Below are 24,158 nucleotides of genomic sequence, written 5' to 3'. Positions count from 1 at the left end.
GGGAGGCTATGGGAGGGTGCCATCTGGGAAGTGGGTGTGTAGTTGAATAAGATGGTTTGGGATGTTCTGTGTGATATACACTCACACAAAAAAATCAACAAATTAAAAAAATGTATTATATTTGAGGAAGAAGCATAGAAATTTACATCAGCAACCGATTATGACTAGTAATAATCAGATACACACAGATTAGAGATGCATACCCCAACATCTCAGTGTTAGCCAAAACAAAGAGTCTTTCTGCAAGGAACAATATATTCTAAAATGAAATGGAGATCTTTTTTAAAGGTTAAAAACTCATTCAATTTTATATCTTACTGGGCTTATACTGTGTTCAATATTGTATAACTGTATTAATTCAACTGTGTACCTAGAAACTTGCACCCACTTGTGAAAGAGATGTACTCTTGCTGTGGACTGTGTTACTGAATATGTTAAAGCTGTAGTGAAATGCTTCTTCTAATCATGTAGTTATTAAAAAAATTTTTAAATGTTAAAAAATAATAATAATTCTTCAATGCATAAAATTTGGTCCTTAATAATTAGTGGATGTGAAAAAATTACCGTTGAAATCTACCTGATGCTTTTATATCCATGCTCAGACGTCAAGGAGCTCAGAAAGTAACCGACTGTGTCTAGTAATAATCAAATATATAGAGATTAGAAATGCATGTGCAAACATCTTAATGTCAATTGCATTAAAATGAATTTTTCTATATAAAACTGTGTATTTTAATAATGAAATGGAGATTTTTTTAAAAAGGTTAAAATCTCATTTGATTTTAGGTCTTAAAGGGTTTATACTGAGTACAATATTGTATAACTGTAATAATTCAACTATAAACCTGAAAATTACAACCAATTTTGAAAGAAATGCATCTTAGCTCAGGAAATTGTTATTGAATATGTCAATGCTGTTGTAATGAAATGCTTCTTCTAAGTATGTGGTTATTAAATAAATAATTAAAAAATATTTCCAAACATTGGCCTCATCTCAGAGGTGCACCTCCCAACACAAAAACAAAAGAACATGAAAAACCAAGGCCACATGATGTCTCCAAAATTACTACTTCCATAGCAGTGACTTCCAATGTGAGTGAATTTAGATGAAATCACAGACAGAAAATTCAATAGCATGAAAATAAATAGGGTACAAATGAACTCCTGAATGAATTAAAGAAATAAAACCGGTTGAATAAAGTAAGGAAGTCAGTATAGGGTATGAAAATAGACTTCAATAGACAAAATTATTGAAAAATCAAACTGAAATGCTGGAAATAAAATCTCAGGGCTGAGGAAATGGCTCAGTAGGTAAGAGCACTTTCTGTGAAAGTATGAGGATGTGAGTTCAAATTCAAATACCATAAGAACCTGGGTGTGGTTGCATGTACCCATAACCCCACCACTGTGGGGGTCAGAGAGAGGAAGTTTACTGGGACTTTGGAGCTTTCAGTCTAGCTTCATGTTCAGTGAGAGACTACCTCAAGGAAATTAGGTGAAGCATGAGAGAAGAGGACACCAACCATCCCCATCCAGGCCCTATACATACATTCACAGATGCAGACACTTGCACACTCACACTCATGTATACACACACACACACACACACACACACACACACACACACACACGAAAAGTTCAACAGGTCTGTTGTGTAGCAATTTCCTTTGATATAAAATATTCCCTCTTAGAGGGAAGCTCATTGAGACACAGGATGTTCTAAAAGGTATGAAACATTCATGGAAAACTGATTAAAAGTCAGGAAGTAAACTCTAAGGCTTCAGGAAGTCCCTGAAATTGACCAGATTCACTAGCTCACTACTTCTCCAAGCTTACATAAGAAGTACCAATGCTAAGAGATACTCTCAGACCAGCAGAGCTGCCAGGAAGAAACACTCTCCAACCTGTTGAGTTGATTGAAAGTAGTGTAGTAAGCTCCAGGTTCCCAGCTTTCATGAGCAGTCACCCATACCGGGATATGCTTCTGGTAATGCAGCTGTCTTTGACTCATTTTTGCTTCTAAAGTGATCCCTTACCATACTCCTTTTAGTAACCCCAATAAAGCTAATTAATTCCCCAAGTTGGACTTTAGGGATATCCTTACTTTCTTCTGTCATTTTTTCCTATCTAGGGTTGAGTGCATATTTATTTACATCTCCCCAGGATTAATGTCACACAATAAAATCAAGTTAAGAGTTATAGGGGAAACCTAGACTGGATCAAGTGAAGCATATTACATCAAGACTTGAAGACAAGGTAGAACTGAAATATTTAGAAAATCAGGATATATTAATAATAAAGTATAAACAATATGTATATACATGAGATCCATTAGACACTATGTAAAAACAAAATCTATAATCATGGGCAGAGAAGGAGAATAATTTTATGGTAAAGGTAGAAAAGATATTTCCAACAAAATCATAGCCAAAATTTTTCCCAAATCCAGAGATGACCTTTAAGTACATGAAATATTTAAAACACCAAACAGACAATACTACAAAAGAACTCCCACATACACATTGTATTATAGTTAAAACATTAAATATATAAGCAAAGAAAATACGTTGAAAGCTGAAAGAGAGGACCAGCAAGTCACATATAAAGACAGACTAGTCAAAACTTTGACAGACTTCTCAACTGAATCTTTCAAAGTCAGGAGGGCATGGAATGATGTGTTTCAAGCTCTGATAGACAATAACTACCAATTCAGATTATTTTATCCAGAAAAACTGTCCTTCATAACTGAAAGAGAAAGCAAAACTTTCCCTGCTAAGCACAAACTAAAAGAACTCATAACCACTAAGCCAGCACATTAAAGATACTTGAAAGACTACTACTCAGAAGAGAAGGATAAATACAACCATAGGGCACAGGAAAGAATAAACAGCACTAGAAAGGTAAGGAAGCAAATGAGGATTAGGAAAGTATGAAACACTGTGAAGCATCAGAGGAAGAAATGCATATCTTTCAAAGTAGCTCTGAATGTTATCACTCAATTCCTCTATCAACAGATATAAACTAGCATCTTGGATTGAAAAAAAAGGACCTGTCTCTATTTTTACCTATAAGGCACTTGCCTCAGTAACTAAAACAAACATGAGCCTCAGGGGAAAAGGAAGGAAAAAGACACTCCAAGCTGATAGAAATGGAAGACAAGCAGAGATGGCAATTCTATTTCCTGACCAAATAGCCTTCAAGTCAAAATAAGTTAGACTAGATAAAGAAGGCCATCACAGACTGATTAAAGGAACAATTCACCAAGAAGACATTGTAATTCTAAATGTGTAACAAACTTAGGTGTTCTCACTTTCATAAAACAAATACTACTGGATATAAGAACACAGATTGACCTGAACACAATAACAGTAAATGATTTCAATAGTATACTCTCACCAGTAGGCAAGACATTCAAGCAAAAAAAATTAACAAAGAAATATCAGAGTTAAATGTCATTATAGAAGAGATAAACTTAACAGATACCTACAGAATATTTTACACAATACTACAGAATACAGATTTTCATCAGAAGGCCCTGGAACTGTCTCTAAAATAGGTCACAACATTTTAATAAGGTCTCACTTGTCAATTATTGACCTTAATTCCTGAGCAACTGATGTCCTATTTAGAAAGTCCTTTCCTACACCTCTGTCTTGTAGGGTACTGCCTATGTTTTCTTCTAACAGTTTCAGAGTTTCGGGTTTCATATTGAGGTCTTTGATCCATTTGGAATTGACTTTTGTGAAGGGTAAATGAGAAGGTTCTAATTTCATTCTTCTACAGGTGGAGAGCCAGTTTTGTCAGCACCATTTGTGGAAGATGCTGTCTTTTCTCAAGTGTGTGTTCTTGGCATGTTTATCAAATATCAGGTGGCTGAAATCTCATGCACTTATGTTTGGGTTCAGAATATACAAAGAATGCTAAAACCAAAGAAATAAGAAAACAAATGACCTAATAAAAAGATGGACTAAGGACATAAACAATGAGTTTTCCAATGAAGCAATAAAAATGACTAAGAAACACATTAAAAAGAGCTCAACCGTTTTAGTAATAAGAGAAATGCAAATCACCACTTTAAGATTTCATCTTACACTACTCAGGCTGGCTAAGATCAAGAGAATAAATGATGCCAAATGCTGGCGAGGATGTGGAGAAAGGGGAACACCCATTCACTGCTGGTGGGAATGCAAACTCCTGAAACCACTATGGAAAGCAATATGGAGTGTGGGTCTCTCTTCCCTTGTGGGTCGTTGGCCACCGATTCATGAGAACAAAGGGAGCAGAAGTGACAAACAGGGTCAGGACGGCTGTGAGTATGACAGAAAGAACTTCCGGGAGTCAGTTTCAGTGAAACAGCTCATTTATTTAGGGGAGTTGGAGGGAATTTATAGGGTGAGGAGGGCAGCCAAAGCTTTACCTGATAGGTGTTCATAGTATGCTTTATTTACATGTGACAGGAGGACCCTATCATGCAGAAAGGGGAGGTGGGATTGACTGGCTGTAGTGCAATGCCTAATTATCATACAGGAAAACCAGGGGCAGCATTTGCAGGGAACTATGTCAAAGGTCATGTTCCAAATAAGGTCAGGCATCTGAACTTGGAGACACTTTCCAAATAAGGTCAGGCAGAGAGTAGGAAGCCCCTGCTGAGAAAGGGAGTGCTCCATTTTGAGCCGAACTTGGAGAGCTGTCTGGACATGGTAGACTATGACCTTAACGGCAGGGTCCCCCAACAATGGAGAACGTTTTAAAAAACTAAAAATGAATCTACCATATATCCAATGATACCACACCTTGGCATATATGCAAAGGACTCATCCTACTGTAGAGATATTTATCCATCTGTGTTTGTTGCTGCTCTTTTCACAATAGCTAAGAAATGGAAGCAACTAAATGTCCCTTAACTGAGGAATAGATAATGAAAATGTGGTATATTCACACAATGGAGTTCTACTCAGTGGTATGAAAGGATGAAATCTTGAAATTTGCAAGCAAATGGGTGGAACTAGAAATTTTTATACTAAGTGACGTAACAGACTCAGAAAAACAAACGACATATGTTTTTCCTCATTGGTAGATCTTAGCACCAATCCCTTATATGTGCGTATATTTCTTGATGTCACAGCAAAAACCAGGAAAATGGAAAAGAACCATAGAGGCAAAGGAAAAGAAGGAGCCTGACAAAAGGATAAAGTAGGAAACAGATGTTACTAAGAGAGAAATGGGGGAAATGGAGCTATTCAATGGGGAAGGGAGAAGGAGGTAAAAAGAACCATGGGGATAAAGGGGAAAGAAGAACTCAAGAGAAAGGGGACAATAGGAGACAAGTATTATAGAGGATAAAATGTGGAAAATGGAGTTACTTAAACTGGGGAGGGAGGAGGGAAGTTAGACAGGGAGAGAGAGGAGAGATAAATAAAGCTTAGGTGGTGTAAAAATCCAGAAGGAAATGTATTAACTCAAAAACCCACTAAAAAATACACATACGATATCTGAACGTAAGTGCATGTATATACCTGAAGGCTATATAACAAGAAACACAGTGCCAGACAGGAGAAACTTCCCTTTGAGTTGTTGGTCAGAATAGTCCAAGAGACTCCCAAAATAATACAGCTTATTGCTACAGTCCTTGATTACCTCCCAGAACTGAAGGTAACACCTTATTGCTGAAGACAGGACATAATTTAGGCACAGGACCTGGAGCAATGGAGACCACCTACCTGAAGCCTACTGAAGCCTAGCTCTCATAGTTCTAGAGGACATTTTTCAAGCTGCTAAGGGAGAAAATCAATCAGTGGTCCAACCCCAGATTTAAAGCCTAATAATCACCAGGACTGGCACAGCAAAATATCACTATTGGTGCAATACTGGAAGTTTTATCTAGGGGGTAATCAACAACTGTCTAATTGGACTTAAAGCCCTGTCAGTGGGAGGGAACTCATGGGTGGCACTGTAAATATAGATAAATACACATTACACATGGCTGGAGAAGTCATAGATCCCAGGGAAAGCCCTATCTCTGTCATATCTCTAGAAAAATGAAATTTCTTACTGTATGCCAAATATGGATCCTTATGTTTACAGATAAGTATACTGTACACCACTCATCAAAGAAGCTTTTTGCAATAGACAGAGGCTATTAGAGAGTTTCTTAACTGGTCACACACAGTGAATATTTATCTAAGAGATGCCCAGCCCTAAGTGACACATCTACAGTGGAACCTCTACACCTAAGGCTCATGAAACATACTGGAATAGAGGGTAGAGAGAATACCAGTGCATCTACAACTCTCACCAACAAAGCTTCCTCATACAACAGAATGTGATGCACACGGAAGGCCACAACTGGCCAAGTTTAAGAGCATAAGAGACTGCAGAGTGTGCGCCCCTCAGTAGGACTCCTATATTGATTCTTACCCACACATAACTCAGGGATTATTGCAGATGAGGAAGCAGAAAGATTGAAAGAACCAGAGTTGGTGCATGAGCATAAGGAAACAGAGGCTTCCAGGCCTTTGGGAACTCATATGAATTTGCAACAATAGTGATAGCATGCACAAGATCCATGCTGACTTAATCAGTCAAAAAATCCCAGCAGAGAACTGTGGAAATGGGCAGCAGGCACAACACTAGCCAAAGAACTATTGGCAAGGGATTACTGCAGAGTGAGGGAGAGTAGATCTTCATTGAGTGATGCTAGATAGGCTGACTAGACTGCGGTGGATGAACTTCCACTGAGGGACAAGCTGGGTACAAACACTTGTCCAGATAAGACTTAACATATATGAAAGAATGTATGAAATTCCAGTGGGGGAATGGGCACGTGTGAAGGGGCACAAATGGAGGAGGGGGACTAAATTTGATCAAGACCTATTATAAGAAATACACAAAAACTCAGTAAAAATACACATAAAAAAGAAAATCAGAGAAATTCCTAATAAATAACAGTGATGCACCTCAAGTTCTTAAAAAATATAAGAACAAGCCAAGCACAAAATCAGAAGATGGAAATAAATAATAGCAATTAGGATAGAAATTAATTAAATACAAATTACAGAAACAAGACAAAGAATCAATGAAACAGTTCTTCAAAAAGATGAGAAAGATTGAAAAACATGAGGAAGCTTCTACAGTTAGAATTCTGAGTCACACTGGTCTATGTATATAAGTCAATAGGAGTCACAAACACTATGTATATTTTGCAGAGTAATAGTAATAGGCTGTCGTCTATGTCCTGTGACCTATTTAGCTACAGGTTCCTAGACCTGATATCAGTATCAGGTATGGGCTCCATCTTGTTAGCAGACCATAAATTCAATCAGAAAGTAGTTTGTTACTCACAAAATGTTCATGAGATCCACAACAGACCAAAGTGCAGAGAATAAGGGACTGCAGAGTGCTTATCCCTGAATAGGACACCTACATCAAACTTCTACCACCCAGTGTTCAAAGATCATTGCAGAAAAGGGGGCAAAAAGATTGTAAGAGCCAGTGGTGGTGGATGAACACAAGGAAGCAGAGTTTCCCAGACAACTGGGTAGCTACTCACTTGAACTCACAGCAGTGGCGACAGCATGCGTAAGTCCCATGTAATCTCAAGTCAGACAAAATCCCAGCATAGACAAGGGAAAGTGGGGAAGAAACCCCAACCTTAGTGGAAGAACTACTAGAAACTCATAACTGTCTGGAGAGGGACAATCAGTTTTTTTTAATGGTATAATTCTGGGTAGGTTAACCAGGCTCCAGTGGTAGGACCACACCCAAAGGCATTTGGTGCATAGAGCACATGAAATCCGATGAATCAGATGGGAGTTAGTAAGGGGGGTGAGATGACAGGAGAGAGGCTCTAAATATCAACAAAATATATTGTATGGAATTCATAAAAATGCAGCCTTTCAGTAAAAATTCTATTAAAAAATATTGAAATTGAAACATGTATATCTAAGCTTTCAAAGCTAGCACCCAGCTGTGAGAGACAACATGTGATGCTGGTCTTTCTGAGTCTGTATTGCCTCACTCAAGATGATTGTTTCCAGTTCCACCCATTTACCTGTGAATTTCATAATTTCATTTTTAAAGGGCTGAATAATATTCCATTTCGTATATGTACTACACCTTCATTATCCACTCATTAGTTGGTGGACATTGCAAATCAAATTTACTTCTGAGAGGTGCACACGTGGCTCCCTTACAACCACTGACCAATATTCTTCTAAACTACAGTTTAGGGATTAAAGACATTTATTTGGGCTTCCTAGCAGAGCTCATAATGTCAGGGAGGGGTTACTTACAAAGGTATGGACACCCATGGGCTTTTTACCCTACATCTTGGCTGAACTTTCTAGATCTGTGCCCACCAGCCCAAGATGATGAAGTTCCCCCTCCTCCCTGGCTTCTTCCATACCTATCCTTAGACCCTCCCCCTCATGCAACTGAAGCTGACCAGTTGGGTGGAAGGAGTGACTATCTCCCTCCCTTTCTTTGGAGTCTCTTAGGGTTCAGACATCCAACTGTTGCTGGTCCTTTGGAGGATGCGCCTATCCAACAGACATCTAGGTTGTTTCCAATTCCTGGCTATTATTAAAATAGCAGCAATGAACATAAATGAACAGGTATTTTTGTAGTAGGGTATAGAGTCTTTTGGGAATATGCCCAAGAATAGTATGGCTGAATCATATAACAGATCAATTTCAAGCTTTTTGAGGAATCTCCACACTGATTTCCACAGTGGCTATACCACTTTGCATTCCTACCAGTAGTGGATAAGAGTTCACCTTTCTCCACATCCTCACCAGTACTTGTTACTCTTTGATTTTGGGATCTTTACCATTCTGAGAAGGGTAGGTAAAAATCTCAAAGTAATTTTAATCTGCATTTCTCTAATGACTAAAGATGTTGAACATTTTTAAAGTATTTCTCAGCCATTTATGTTTCATCTTTAGAGAACTCACTGTTCAGCTCCTTGCTCCAGTTTTTAATTGGGTTTTTTGTTATTTTGATGCTTAGATTTTTTAAATTCTTTGTGTATTCTAGATACTAACCCTCTATCAGAGGTATAGCTGGTAAATGTTTTATTCTCATTCTGGAAGTTGCCTCTTCATTCAAATGATGGTATCCTTTGATGTAAAGAAGTGTTTTAGTTTCATGTGACCTCATTTCTTAGTTTTTGGACCTAATGCTTGTGTTATGTATTGAGTATGGGGAGTGATAAGTAACACTAAAGGCCTTTAGGAAAAGCCATATGGAAACCTATGAGTATAGAAACTTCTTAAAGTATATATACATAAGCATCATAAACAGAGTTTAAAAGAAGTTATCTTATGTTAGGGAGGCATTTCCCTTTCTAGACATCATAGGATAATGGGAAAGAAACCTAAAAGGGAGGAATAGATACCCTCTCTCTAGAAGCTATTGACCAGGGATCTCATAGACCCTCAAAAAATAATTGGAAATTGCCCCTGCCCTTGGCTACCCACCAAAACTGCATGATAAGACCCTACATACATGAGCTGAAGACACTACAAACATTAGCTGTAGAACAAGGAGAAATCTAGCTGGCAATGACTTAAGGGCCTCATTTCTACTGCTATAAAAGAGGGACAAAGATTATGGCAGTAACCAACCACTCTTTAATGTGATTTTAGGTGCACTTACTAAAGTGGAACCCCTACCTGACATTTATATTGAGCTTAGGAACCTGAGGCTAAACAGGAAAGAGGGGAAAGCTTAATATTAATTTTGTACTAAATAGTTATCCTATTAAACTGACTCTTAATGACTTATTATTATACCCATGGATTAATGCATATCTGGATTCTCACCAGAGAATTGTCCTTATGCAACTGATGGTGATTAACACAGAAACCCCTAACTGGCCAATGTGCAAAGGCGAAGAGGCTACAGAGTGATTATCCCATATATCAAACTTCTGCCTTCCAAGGTTCAGGGATCATGGCAGAAGAGGGAAATAAAAATTGGTAAAAGCAAAAGGTGGTGAATGATCATAAAGAAACAGTTTTCCAGACAGTTGGTTAGTTACTCATATAAGCTCACAGCAAGGGTGACAGCATGTATAAGCCCCATATAAGATCAAACCAGAATTTTAAAAATTCCAGCATAGACTTGAGGAGGTAAACAAGAGCTCCAAGCCCACCTAAGGAAATTGTGTTAACAGATAGCTTCTGAAAGGGGAAGAGACAGTTTCTTTCAAGCATGGGACTCTTAGTAGGTTAACCAGGCTCCAGTGGGTGGACCCACACTAAAGAACATTTTGAGACACGTATTAGACTCTATAGGCCTTCATATATATATATTCTCCGTTTGCCCTGGGCGCCACCTGCGGCCACTCTTCTGCTTGCCAGGTGCTGTCTCCAGGCGCTGCTCCTCCACTGGCACAGGCACCGCCTGCGGCTGCTCTCCGTTGACTCGGTGCTGACTCCGATTGCATGGGCACTGCCTCTGAGCGCACGGGCAGCTGCAAGCTGTGGTCTCTCTTCCGCTCACTCGGCACTCTCTCCGATTGTTGCTACTTCTGCCCGGTCCAGGACCCCAAGGCTGGTGAGGAGACTGTGTCAGCGGAGCCGTATTCAGACACAGGAGACCAGGTTCAGGATGCAGATCTAGTTTATTGCACAAGGAAAAAGCTTATATAGGGGTAGGGGTTCCCATCAAGAAGTTACAACTCAGATCTTTGGCAGGGATGTGTCCTATCATGACATCGGGAGTCAGACACCTTATTAGCATTATAGGTTTCAGGTTACTTAGGTTCTGGTTTCCTGTATGGGGTCTGGATTCCTGGGAACCATGTAACCCAGGCTGTTGTAATATCTAAGTGTTGCAATTTGGGATCTCAAGGGTGGTGATTAGGGAATGGAGAGCAGTTGCAGGAAGACAAATATTTCACATTATCTCTCATTTGTAGGTCCTAGAACTCATCACACATATCTAAAACAATTTATTTCTATGTATATATAGGATATTAGAGCAGAAGCGAGATTAGGCAAAGGGAGGAGACTAGTAAGAGGGCAGTAAAGGAAAGGACTAAAGAGAGTGAATGGGAAATGGTGAGTATGGTGAAAGAACATGATAGACTTGAAAGAAGCTGAACACTGTGTATAATGAGTCTGCACCAGTAAAAATATTTTTAGGGACTGGAGAAATGACTCAGGAGTTAAGAGCAGTGGCTGCTCTTACAGAAGATCCAGAATCCACAGGGCAGTTAACAACCATCTGTAACTCCAATTCCAAAGGATCTGATATGCTCTTCTGACCTCTGTGGGCATTGCATGATACAGGTGCACTTACATACATGCAAGATAAAATAAGAAATAAATAAATTGAATATTTTTAAAAAATTAGTAAGTCCAAAAACCAAGTTGAAACTTGGCCATCAATAATGATGTGCAAAATTATTTCCTTCTATTTTTTAACTATATGTGGTGTGAGCCTCTTGTTGTTGATGGTTTATTAGTATATGTTTGAGAAAGGAATTGTGAGCATTTTAGAAAATAGGCTTTCAAAAAACCATGACAAAGATACTGATACTTCTATAATTTATCCATGGACAAATAAAAGATGAAGTGCATAAAATAAGAATGAAATGTGAACATTTGTCCTAACTTAGAATTAATCCAATCGGAACAGAGAAGAAGGCATGAGATACAAACAAAAAACATCAAGAAGGACTTTTTTAAAGACAGTTGTAGCATCCTCCAATGCTATGGCTATGTTGAAAGAAATGTGCAGGGAGTTGAGAAATGGTGGAGGGTTTTCCATGCATGTTTTCCAAGTGCCAGCAAAGGCAGTGCTGTGACCCTAGCCCCACGTAAGGGCAGAGTCTATCCATGTCTCTGACCTCTATCATGAAACGCTGCCCATCTTATTTCACTCTGGATTTGACTTTTCCTCCTTGATATGGAAAGCCTACCAGTCCATGTACACTTTGATAAGAACTGTCCATGAAGTATCTGCTTCTAAGTCACAATGTTTACCGGTATCATTTGTTACAACTCCTATAGTGTTGTTTGCTACAGTACAACTGTACTTCACAAGACCCAAGGTTCATCCTCGACCAGCAACTTGGCCCACTTGAGTTACACTGATCTGTTTCTCTTACTCTTTCAGTTTCTAGTAGAATTAAATATGGAATGTCAATAATTAATAGAGCTAGCATATTTATATTTCAGATTGTAATGCCAGTGGAGTAAAAATCTAAAGATATGTATATTCTATGAATACATACATAAAAAGATACAAAGTAACTGAGTGATAATTCTTTACAATAATAGAAATTTTATGTAGTCTCAACTGAAAGATCATGATGTTGCTCTCTGTCTAGCTTTCCATGGGCAGGAATTCAAACCCAACCACTTTCAAAGAACGTGACTGTAGGAATACTGGAGAAGCTTGCCACCCTCCCAGTTGTTGAGTGGATAAACTTGCTCTGCTAATTTCCTTGATTACTAATCAGGCACCAATTTTCTCCACACTTTCTCTTGCCCCTTTTGTCCAGTGTTTTCCTCAGTGAGTGATGTCTGATAAACCTTGGCATAAAACAAGTCGCTCCCCACTCTCATTATCCCCACCTTGCCAACTAGAATCAAATAACTGGAATAATCTGGAAAGCCACTGTCAACTCCAAACTGCTTTCCTCCATGTCTAGTCCATTCTAAGCTCTGCTACCAGATAATTTCTGAGAACATTCAATACTCACCAATTTGAGACTCTGTTCCAGGACCTACAATGGCCCTATTAATCTTTGGGAAGCTTTTAAGACCTGAATTTGGCTTGCTCTGACTGTTGGCACTCCTGTCCACCAAGACATCCTCATAGACGGAACAATGCCCCTTCTGAACTGGGCTCTCCTTGACTCCACACCATTGCCTGTCCTTGTCTTTCCCTAACTCCCCGTCAATGAGAATGCCTTCCTACCCCCTCTGGATTCTCCCCTACCAACTCCATCCTTCCATTTCCAAGTTAAACTCGCAATTCCAGGAAGGACTCCAAACCTTCCAGGATCTGATCGCCTTTCTCTTCCTGTCTATGACAGTCAAAATTAGATAATAGAAGAAATGTTTGTAGATTGTAGACAAAGTATTGCACTATGGAACACCAGAACTGACTAAAAGAGTTCAAAAGCTCCAAAACCTTGAAAGGGATAAATGTTTGAAGACATGAGCATGCTAATTCCAATAATTTTATCACACTTTTGTGCATGAATTAAATTATCACATTATATGCCCCATAAATACATACAAATAATACATGCCAATTAAAATAAAAATCATCTAGATAAGTTGGGGATGGGAGTATACATTATTGGTCTTTGTTAAATCTTTCTTGAGAAAGTGTCTAAAATTTATCTCAATATTCTCCACACAGGTGACACTGGGCCCCTAATGGCTATAGAACAGGTACCTGTTCTTGTGCTCTGAAGAACCACAGTGTTTGGTTGAACGTCAGTGTTCCAGAGCCATATTCATATTCTTTTTCCAAACCAAATCCTCATATTACATCTTCAGCAAATGCAAATCTATTTTGGTTGATTCACAGAAAAGCTTCTATAAACTCAGTCAGTGTTACCCAGAATTGAATGTTTGCCTCTGGGAAGTTTTCACTGCTTTCTCAGAAACACGATTTGGAATCCATGCCCTATTTGGAGTGTGATAAGCTAAGGAGAGTAACTGATGGGAGAGCTTATGGTTATAGAGGTATTGAGATTAGGTCATCCTCAAGTCCTCTGTGTCATCAGCTAGCCTGAACTAAACTCATGTCCTCACATGACCTGAAAGCCTCTTCCAGGATTTCAAAAGACACCACCATAAAGCTTTTACTGTCCATTTTAACACTCAGTTCATTGAGGAGAGGTGTGGCTGAAGTGAACAGAAATGAAACTTGAGATTCTTGCTTTAATTATTAAGACCCCATTCCTTGGAGGCTTGCAGAAGGTCCAGGCCTTTCCTAAATGCCATGAAGCCTTTCTTCAATCATTTCTAATATGAGAATTAGCTTCTCCCTTGATTTTTATTCTAAATGTTAATTATACATTATCAGAAGAACCAGAAATAAATAGCATTTTTATTTTTGGTTTTCTGTGATTATTTAGGTTTCTGTCTTCAGAATGAGGTCATTTCCTTCCTGCTTCATCAGGGATGAATTTAGGTAACAGAATATGGCTGTGGTCCTAAGCTCAATTTCAAAAGAGAAAAATAATTTCACAGCTGACTGCGTGTCTCCACTGCTCTTGCGCCTTCATCTTAATTGAACGCTGTCCATGTGCTTCTTGGCAAACCACATATTCATTCTTCAAAACCAAATTCAGGTATCATTCGCACTGCTAAGCTTTGCCCACTTCTTCCAGTTTAGTGTTCTTTCTTCATCCAATAAAACTCACTCAATTCCTTTTTCAACATATTTTTGAATTTTTGTGCATTTCATATACTTCCTAATTATATTTGGACCCCACTCCCATCTACATTCCCCCCATGGTCTGGCCACAGTATTTCATGCATGTTTTTATATATGTTAAAGTCTATCGAGTCAAGTTTCTGTCCTCAGATGCCCTTCAGTGAATGAGTTCATTCACTTGAGCCTGGTCAATTTATCTAGCATCACTCCCTTAAAGAAGATCAACTCTCCCTCACCCAAGAGTGATCACCTTGGGTGATCAGTGATCGCCAATAGTTACTTAGCTAAGGTTGGGATTTCTTACCCAGTTCCCCAATTCTATGCTGGTTTTTGCCTGTTTTGAGTTTGAATGGGTCTTGTGTATGCTGTTACCATTGTTGTAAGCTCATCTGAACAACTTCCCAGCCACCTGGAAAATTGTTCCCTTGTGGCCATCCACCATCCCTGGCTCTTACAGTCTTCCCCTCTTCCACAATGGTACCTGACCCCTGGGTGAGTTAGGTTTAATATAGGAATCCTATCCAGGGACATGCTCTCTGTAGTTTCTTATTCACTACATTTTGGCCAGTTGTGGCTTTCTGTGCTAATTTCCCGCTTCTTTGAAGTCACAAAGGTTTACTGAACCCCTCTTTTCTATTCCCATCTCATGCCCTGACATACTGCGGCATGTGGGCTTTATCTGCTGCCCTTCATGTCCTTCTGTCTTTCTCAGTCTTCAGATATCCGCTGTTCATGTCTACCACAGAGAAGAGGTCAGTGGAATGACTGACACCAGCAGCTATCAGCTCCTAAGCAGCTGCTCGAGGGGAAGATTGACTCTTCTGACCAGAGGTTTTGAGTTAGAAATTGATTTAAGCTTATAATACAACCTTATTCTGAAATTTAAAGAATGGAAAATGTGGGCTGGAGAGATGGCTTAGTGGTTAAGAGCACTGATTGCTTTTGCAGAGGACCTAGGTTCAATTCCTAGCACCCACACGGCAGCCACGAACCATCCTTAACTTCAGTTCCAGGGAAATCCAAAGCCTTTTTCTGACTTTTGCAGCATTGTGTGGCATGGGTGCACTCACATACATGCAGGCAACACACTCACACATAAAATAAAAATAATAAATAAACTATTTTTAAAAAGAATGGAAAATATGTAATAATGGGTTAATTGTCCTGAGTCTGATCCTTCAACAGAAGTAATCTACATAGCTCCTGACTTTACCTTCTCTTCCTTCTCTGTTAACACCGATTCTTTCACATAATCCTTATTTCTTGTCTGAATCTCCTGATGAACTCTAAACTGGTCTCTCTAACTTGATTATATAGTCTTTCTTCCTAGTCTGCTATAATATATCTTTAACATGACCCCTAATGTGATCTTCCTGAAAATAGATCCAATATCTGTTTGCTTAAAATCCTCTCTGCACTTAAAATCAATCTCTCTCTCTCTCTCTCTCTCTCTCTCTCTCTCTCTCTCAGACACACAGAAATAAAACCTTATTCTGAAATTCAGAGTCCTTGTTGTGATGCTGAACATCCATCCATGACCCCTCCCTTTTCTGTCACTGATACCCCTTCACACACACCCTGTTCTTCCATTATAACCCTTACTGAAGGTCCCTGAATGTTTCAGTCCATCAGAGCGTTATGCCTTGGCATATGTTTCTTCTACCTGCTACGAAATTGTTCATGTCCTTTGTCTTTGTATTAGTCAGCTTTCCATTGCTGTGACAAAATGCCTGAAATAAATCATTGTATTAATTAATTACATTTTTCATTGCTGTGACCAAATTACCTGACAAGAAGCAGCTAAGGATGGAAGGATTTATTGGGGCTCATGTTTTTAGAAGATAGCCCATCGTGCCAGGGAAAACATGGTGGCAGATGTGTGAGGCAGATGATCACATTGTGCTCATAGTCAGGAAACAGAGAGTGATGAATGCTGGTGCTCAGCTCAACTTCTCTTTTTTATTTTTATTTTTTTTTACTAAGGATCCCAGCCCATAGGCAGAGCTGTTCAGATTCCGGGAAAGTTTTCCCTCTATAGTTAAATTTTTCTGAAAATGCCCCGGAATTTCCTGATATAATTGTATTTCTGATACATTTCCTGATACAAATGTGTTTCTATGGTGATTCTAAATCTAGCCAGGTAACATTGAAAATGAACCATCATACTCATTTCATTTCATGATTGGCCCCATTGCTCTTGGGCCTGTGGTGAGGCAGTACATCATGGTGGGAGCACATGGCAGAGAACACTGCTCACCACATAGTATTTGACAAGCAAAAGTGAGGCAGATGATCACATTGTGCTCATAGTCAGGAAACAGAGAGTGATGAACGCTGGTGCTCAGCTCAACTTCTCTTTTTTATTTTTATTTTTTTTACTAAGGATCCCAGCCCATAGGCAGAGCTGTTCAGATTCCAGGAAAGTTTTCCCTCTATAGTTAAATTTTTTCTGAAAATGCCCCTGAATTTCCTGATATAATTGTATTTCTGATACATTTCCTAATATAAATGTGTTTCTATGGTGATTCTAAATCTAGCCAGGTAACATTGAAAATGAACTTTCATTTCATGATTGGCCCCATTGCTCTTAGGCCTCTGGTGAGGCAGTACATCATGGTGGGAGCACATGGCAGAGGACACTGCTCACCACATAGTATTTGACAAGCAAAAGATACAGAGAGATGAGAGGGTCAAAAATCCAATATCTATTTCAAGGTCATACCCCTCCATTGACATAAATATCTTCCAGTAGGTAGTTCTATGATCTCCCAAATCACCACAGGCTGGTGGCCAGGCCTTTACCCTATGGGTTTAAGGAGACATTTAAGATCTAAATCTTAACAGTCTTACTTAACTCTGACTCAACTTTAGATATAGCGAAGCCAATACTTTAGCTCCCATACTTGACTTAACCACTTAACCCATTCCTTACTCTTCAGTAGGTTTAGGTGCCCAGTACACACACCTCATCCCACCATGTGCATTTTCCTAACTGGGAACTCCTCATGTGGTGCTAAGCCAGTCCCAGCTCCACAAGAGACGGAGTTCCTCAGGGAAAGGCACTCCTTCTTCATGTCTGTCATTGTTTCGGTGAGTCTTCCTTGACCAACGTACTGAAAATAACGCACATGAATGTGTGTGAACACACAGGAACCCTTCCTATTTTTGTCCCTTATTTAATATTTCCCTCTCTACCATTTATCCCCTGTAATGTACTGTATATTAATTTAGTTTGTGTATCATCTATCTCCTCTGTGACTTATAACTGCATGAGGGCAAGAATACAAAACCCTATACTTCTCTGAATGACCTTAAATAGTTCTGGTCTTATAAGGATTTTTCTGTTCTGTTCAGCCCTAAGTTAAGGTTGAGTTACTAAGAAAGGGTCATTTTCCCCAGAGAAGCAGCAGGAATCATTCTTGTAACATTCTTGTTCACACCCACCAGTATCACCAATATCTTGTTAGTCCAAAACTTGAATAGAAAAAGGCTTGAAATGTTACCCTATACTCCATGGTCTGAATTTTTGTTGCTTGTCCCCACGCTGACTTTCTCTCACAATGCTACAGAACACTTTTGCTGGTTAATCACCTTGATGTAGCTGCTTCAGAGGCTGTCTTCCTTGCTGTCCACCCATTTCATCAGTGAAAACATTTGCCTCTCGTTCTATGTGCTGTGCTTACTTCAATAAATTTTGTCAGTTTTGTCCACTGCTAGCTTCTGAGAATCCAGAACAGTGCCTGATGTGCAAGGAATGCCCTGTAAATAATAAGAGTGAATTCATGCCCTCATTGTTTAGTATGCTGCCTGGTACATAACAGCTCCTTGATTAATGTTAATTGAATACATTAAAGAAGAAATGGGAGTAGAGAATTGCATCAAGCTACAAAATGGATGGAAGCACTATTCTAGACTCTTAACAGTACAGACCTAATCAATTACCTACTTGTCAGTTCATCTCTTTAAAAACATTTCCCAATATTTTCTCTTCTATCACTTCTGTTATTTAACTCAAGCCCCTGCCGTCTCTATCCTGATTACTACACTCTTCTAATTTTCATTTCTGCAGATCGTTCCTCTCCAAGTTGTCCTTGTTCTTCCTAGAAGTGGTTCTAAAATGCGTCCAGGAGCATCACTCCCCTGACTGATGGGTTTCATTCTCTGAGAGATAAAAATTAGATTCCAATGTGAGAACAGAGTCCATTCATGGCTGGCCTCTTTCCATCCACCCCTACGCTACTTTCCTTTCACCTACCCACCTGTGCTCTGCTCTCTTGCCAGTCAAACTGCAGCAGCTCTTCCAGCCTGCCTGCCTCCTTCAAGCTCCTGTGCCCGTGCTCTCTGTACACATGATGGACTGCTAAGTGTCCTTCAGAAATTAGCGTAAATGTCATTTCCTCCTTGACATCTTCTTTAATTTCTAAGTAAAAATGTGTTTCTCCTTCCTGTGCCTCCCAAAGCATTCCTCACCTGTACATTATTGTCACCAGAGTCCTGTCCTGTGTCTTTCCTTCTCCCAGGATGGAGAGTCCTTTAAGGACAGACATGATGTCTTAATCACCTTTGTATAACCATAGCTTAGCAATACATTTGTCAAAAAGTAGGGGCACAATTAAAATATATATTTACTTCAGAGACTTTCATGGTAAGCTAAATATTATCAAAGTACTACTTGGTGGAAATTATTCAGTCTTTGAGTTTTTATAGTTCATCTAGTATACTACATTTCATTTTTTATTGAATTTTTGCAAATTTCATACAAAATAGTTTGAATTTAGGTACATCTCCCCAATGTACCCTCTACTATCCTGCCCAATCGCATGCAAAGACCTATAGACTCAAACTTGTGCTCCTAAATACCTGATGTGGATCCCAACAGTCATCAGTTGTCAGTAGTCCTCAGACTGGGTTGGGGTTTGTTACCCACCTCCCCATATCAATGCTAGGGTTTTGTCTGGCTTGAGATTATATGGAACTTGTGCATGCTGTCACGATTGCTGTGAGTCCACATGAGCCCTGCCATCTGAAAAACTTTGTTTCCCTGTCATCATCCACCACCTCTGGCTTTACACTTTACAATCTGTCCCTCTTCCACAATGATCCCTGAGCTTTGTGAGACAGAAGTTTGATATAGGTGGCCTAGTCAAGGATAAGCATTCTGTAGTCTCTTATTCTCTGCATGTTGAGTAGTTGTGGGTCTCTATGTTAACTAGCATCTGCTGTATAAGGAAGATTCTCTGCTGAGAGTTAAGAAATGCATTAATTGGATCTGGAGAGATGGCGCAGAGGTTAAGAGCACTGACTGTTCTTGAAGAGGACCTGGGTTTGATTCTAGCACCCACATGGTGTCTAACGACCATCTGTATCTCTAGTTCCAGGGGATCCAATGCCTCTTCTGACCTCCGTGGGCATTGTATGACACAGGTGCACTTATATACATGCAGGCAATACACTCATACATAGAAAAATAAAAAATAACAAATAAGCCTTTCTGGCAGTGACGACCTCCCTACGAGAACATGCCTCTCACAAAGGATCTCCTTCACCCCTCTCCAGAAGAAGAGAAGATGAAACACAAGAAGAGGAACCTGGTGTAGAGCCCCAATTCCTACTTCACGGATATGAAATGCCCAGGATGCTATAAAATCACCACAGTCTTTAGCCATGCACAAACAGTAGTCTTGTGTGTTGGCTGCACCACTGTCCTCTGTCAGCCTACAGGCAGAAAAGCACGGTTTACAGAAGGATGTTCCTTCAGGAGGAAGCAGCACTAAAAGTACCCTGAATCAAGATGAGTGAGAAAGCATCCCAATAAACACATTTTGGATAAAATAATAATTAATAATAATAATAACTATTATTATTATTTTTTAAAAAAATATTTTTAAAAGAAATGCATTAATTTATAAGTATAACAATGAGACATTAGAAGTCAGTTTAACACTATAGTTAATAGAATAATAGTATTACACTCCCCCCACGATGGCCTGTGACCTATCTAGCCACAGATCCCTAAGCCCAGTATTAGTGTCAGGTATAAGCTTCATCTTATGCAAATATTTAAATCTAATTAGAAATGTAGTTGGTTAGTCACATAATATTCGTGCCACTGTTGCACCAGTGGGCATATCTTGTCAGGCCAGTTGCTATAACTCATAAGATTCACAACTGGGTAAGAGTGATGATTACTTTTCTCTCTGGTAGAATGCATAGCACCTTCCATCACTATGAAAGCTATCCAGTAGAGATAAGACTCTGAAGTCATCACAAGCTTAATTTCTCCTTGTGGGTCTTCAGCAATAGGGCCTTACCCTCAAATCCTTGTGGGTAATCAGGATCAGGGTCAATGGCCAGTATTATAGTATTGCTTGAGAGTCTGTGGAACCACTAGACAACAGTTTCAAAAGAGGGAATCCATCCCTTGCACTGGGGTTTTATTTTGTTAATCTATGGTGTCTAGTATGAACAACATCCCCCTGTTATAGCAATCCATAGTTGCCATCCACAGAGACCCATAACTAATCAACATGTCGAGAATAAGAGGCTACAGAATGCTTATCCTCTGCTAGGACACCTATATCAAACTTCTGTCTCATACAACTCAGGAATCATTGTGGCAGAGGGACAGAAAGAGTGTAAAGGGTAAACCCCAATTGATATAACATCACAAGTGTTAAGCAGGGTATCAAGCTTTGCTACTCATTTAGGAAACTCTTGATGCTCTAGAAAAGGGATTGTGAATTAATAGGAGTACCCGTGGGGGATACAATGTAATAATAAGTGAGACAAGAGATGATAGCTGCATAGATGCAGGAGGAAGCAGTAAATAGACTTGAGATATGTCTTAGAGAAGACACATGTTCAGGATATCGTTTAGTTGTAGGGTAACTCCTTTTAATCTCTTTTTGTAATGTGTATGTATATACTTTAAGAAGTTTCTACAAAGCTGGGCATGGTGGTGCACGCCTTTAATCCCAGCACTTGGGAGGCAGAGGCAGGTGGATCTCTGTGAGTTCAAGGCCAGCCTGGTCTACATAGTGAGTTCCAGGACAGCTGGGGTTACAGGGAGACCCTGTCTCAAAAAGACCAAAAAAAAAAAGAAGCTTCTATAGTAATTGTTTTCCATGTGGCTTTTTCTAAAGCCCTTTAGTGTTAGTTATTCCTCCCCATACTCCCTCTTCTGCCCTGTCCTCCCATTCCCCACCCCACATTCCATAGTTTAATGGCAACTATGGATTGCTAGCACAATCTTTTACCATGTATTTCCTGGTAAGTGTCCATGCTTGATAAGGTTATATCTTGTGTTTTCATACTGAAATTGCATTTTTTAGATTGTCCTGTTCTACCATGAAATTTGCAAGAAGTTAGGTCCTTTGGAAGTCCAAATTCATACATGAATATCACTCATTTAACCATTTTTCACAGTAATATCAATACTCAAGCAATTTTCCTGAGTTGTAACTGCAATTGGTCTTGAGGGTATCCTGAAAGGAAAGCTAATATTTGGGGCATGGGCTCTGTATAATTACAGGAAGGCTTTAAGAACCTCTTCCAGTCTTTCTTCATGAGCTGCTACTGGGTGAAGAGCAATACTTCCCTCCCTCCATTCCTAGTTTACAACATCAATTATATTTTTTCAGTCCCTGATATAGTTATATCTTCCCTTCCTGATTAAAAAGTAACATGGAAAATAAAATAATAAAAATTCAATTAACTTAAGGACAACTGATTAGAAAGAAATTGATAATATTAAGGGAAAAACACAGGAATTAGATTATTATAACAGGAGTTATTTATAGATGCACATGAAGAAAAAAGACAAAATTATAATCAGAAAGGAAGCAGAGATTGAAAGGCATAAGACAAAGGGTGGGACTTTGAACGAGGGGGCTCACATTAGAGCAAGTTGAAGCAAAAGCCATCAAAACAGCCAAAGTGAACATCCTAGTTGCCTGCCAGTCAGGTGACTCAGACCATCCTATGGTTATAAGGTGAATCTGAAGAAGTGTGTATTCTGTCTTAGTGTGTGAATCCTCACCAAACTCTTCCTGGCCAGAGTTCTCATGCCATCTGGCTCCTGAGTTCTGTCCTTCTGCTCATTTCTCGTCAAGTTTACCTGCCCCATATGTATGATTTTTCTAAATACTCTGAGTTTTCAAAGGAGATCTAGCTAAGTCAGAGAAATACCTTAGCCTCTACTAACAAACAAATAAAGGAATCACTAGGAACTGCAGTAAGACCATACTTTCTGAAGCTGCCCTTTACTTTGAAACAGTGGCCTCCTACAAACAATAGTTTAGAAGAAAAGCAATTCTACAGAGAAAGCATTTTCTGCTCTGTATAAGGGATAGTCAAACCAATTTAGACACAGTAGGATAAATACTTTAGGCAAGGATGTCTTTGAAGAGTTCCTCAGAGGCACTGGCTCTGCCCATACTTGGAAAATATATTCTGGACTATCCACCTCCTCATTTACCCTGTCACTGAGCATATAGTAGAGGCCTATTATACAAGGCTCTGTGCTGTGTGCTAGAAATGCAATGGTAAACAAAATAGGCATGCCTCTGTCCACTTAGGGTTTATATTTGCAGGAGGAAACAAACCAAAATTAACAGGCAAATAAAGTAAATTGGGGGTATTGGTACATTAAAGACACAGTGTGAAAAAAAAGTCTTCTTTAAAGTGCAAACATTTAGGTTAAGATTTCAAAAATGAGTAGAGATAACCACACAAAGAGACGGGGACAGTGCCCCAGGCAGAGGTACCAAAATAGTTTATCTTCATTGATAAATGAAAGAAGAATAATGTGTGGAGTTTTCTGACAGTGAGGAAAGTAGCATAGATTGATATTAGAGAGGAAAGCACAGAGGCAGAGACATTAGTAATAAATTTCATGAAAATGTGCAGCCTTGGGGCTTATTTGTGAAATTAAAAAAACATCACAAGTGTTAAATAGGGTACCAAACTTTGTTACACATTTAGGAAGCTCTTAATGCTCTAGAAAAGGGATTGTGGGTTAACAGGAGTGGCCATAGGGGACACACTGTAATAATAAGTGAGATAAGAGATGATAGCTGCCTAGATGCAGGAGGAAGCAGTGGATAGACTTAAGATATGTCTTAGAGAAGACACATGTTCATAATATAGCTTAGTGGTGGAGCACTTACCTAGCATTCTTCAGGCCCTAGGCTCAATACCTAGTACCACAAAGAAAGAACTGAGAAGATGAACTGCTGATACTTTGGATATGTAGGTTAATGGAAGGGGAGGCATCACAGGTGGCTGAACAGGAAAGAGGGTCTTTCATTCCACCCTGTTTTGCCTCTGACTCCTGGTGCCCTCTTGGGCTTCTCAAAGACCATTAGCCTTGAGAGAAAGGTCTTTCTTGGTTTCTAGTTAGATGATAGATAGATGATAGATAGATAGATAGATAGATAGATAGATGATAGATAGATAGATAGATGATGGATAGATAGATGATAGATGATAGATAGATAGATAATAGGTGGATAGATGAGTAGATAGATGATAGATAGATAAATAGATGATAGATCGATAGATGATAATAGATAGATAGATAGATAGATAGATAGATAGATAGATAGATTATGGATAGATGAATAGATGATAGATAGATGATAGATAAATAAATAGATGATAGATCGATAGATGATAAATGATAGGTAGATAGATAGATAGATGATAGATAGGTGATTAGGATATAGATAGATAGATAGATAGATGATAGATAG

At 39.1% G+C, this 24,158-nt stretch overlaps 1 pseudogene; it reads left to right on the top strand.

The window, feature by feature from the left end:
* Positions 1-19,925: 19,925 nt before the first annotated feature.
* On the top strand, positions 19,926-20,238 carry LOC108490689 (annotated as a pseudogene).
* Positions 20,239-24,158: the final 3,920 nt, after the last annotated feature.

This window comes from Nannospalax galili, unplaced genomic scaffold (assembly GCF_000622305.1).
Source record: "Nannospalax galili isolate Female #2095 unplaced genomic scaffold, S.galili_v1.0 scaffold1354, whole genome shotgun sequence".
In the NCBI taxonomy this organism is placed as follows: domain Eukaryota; kingdom Metazoa; phylum Chordata; class Mammalia; order Rodentia; family Spalacidae; genus Nannospalax; species Nannospalax galili.
The sequence above is the reverse complement of the archived record's forward strand: the minus strand, read 5'-3'. Positions and strand labels throughout refer to the sequence as shown.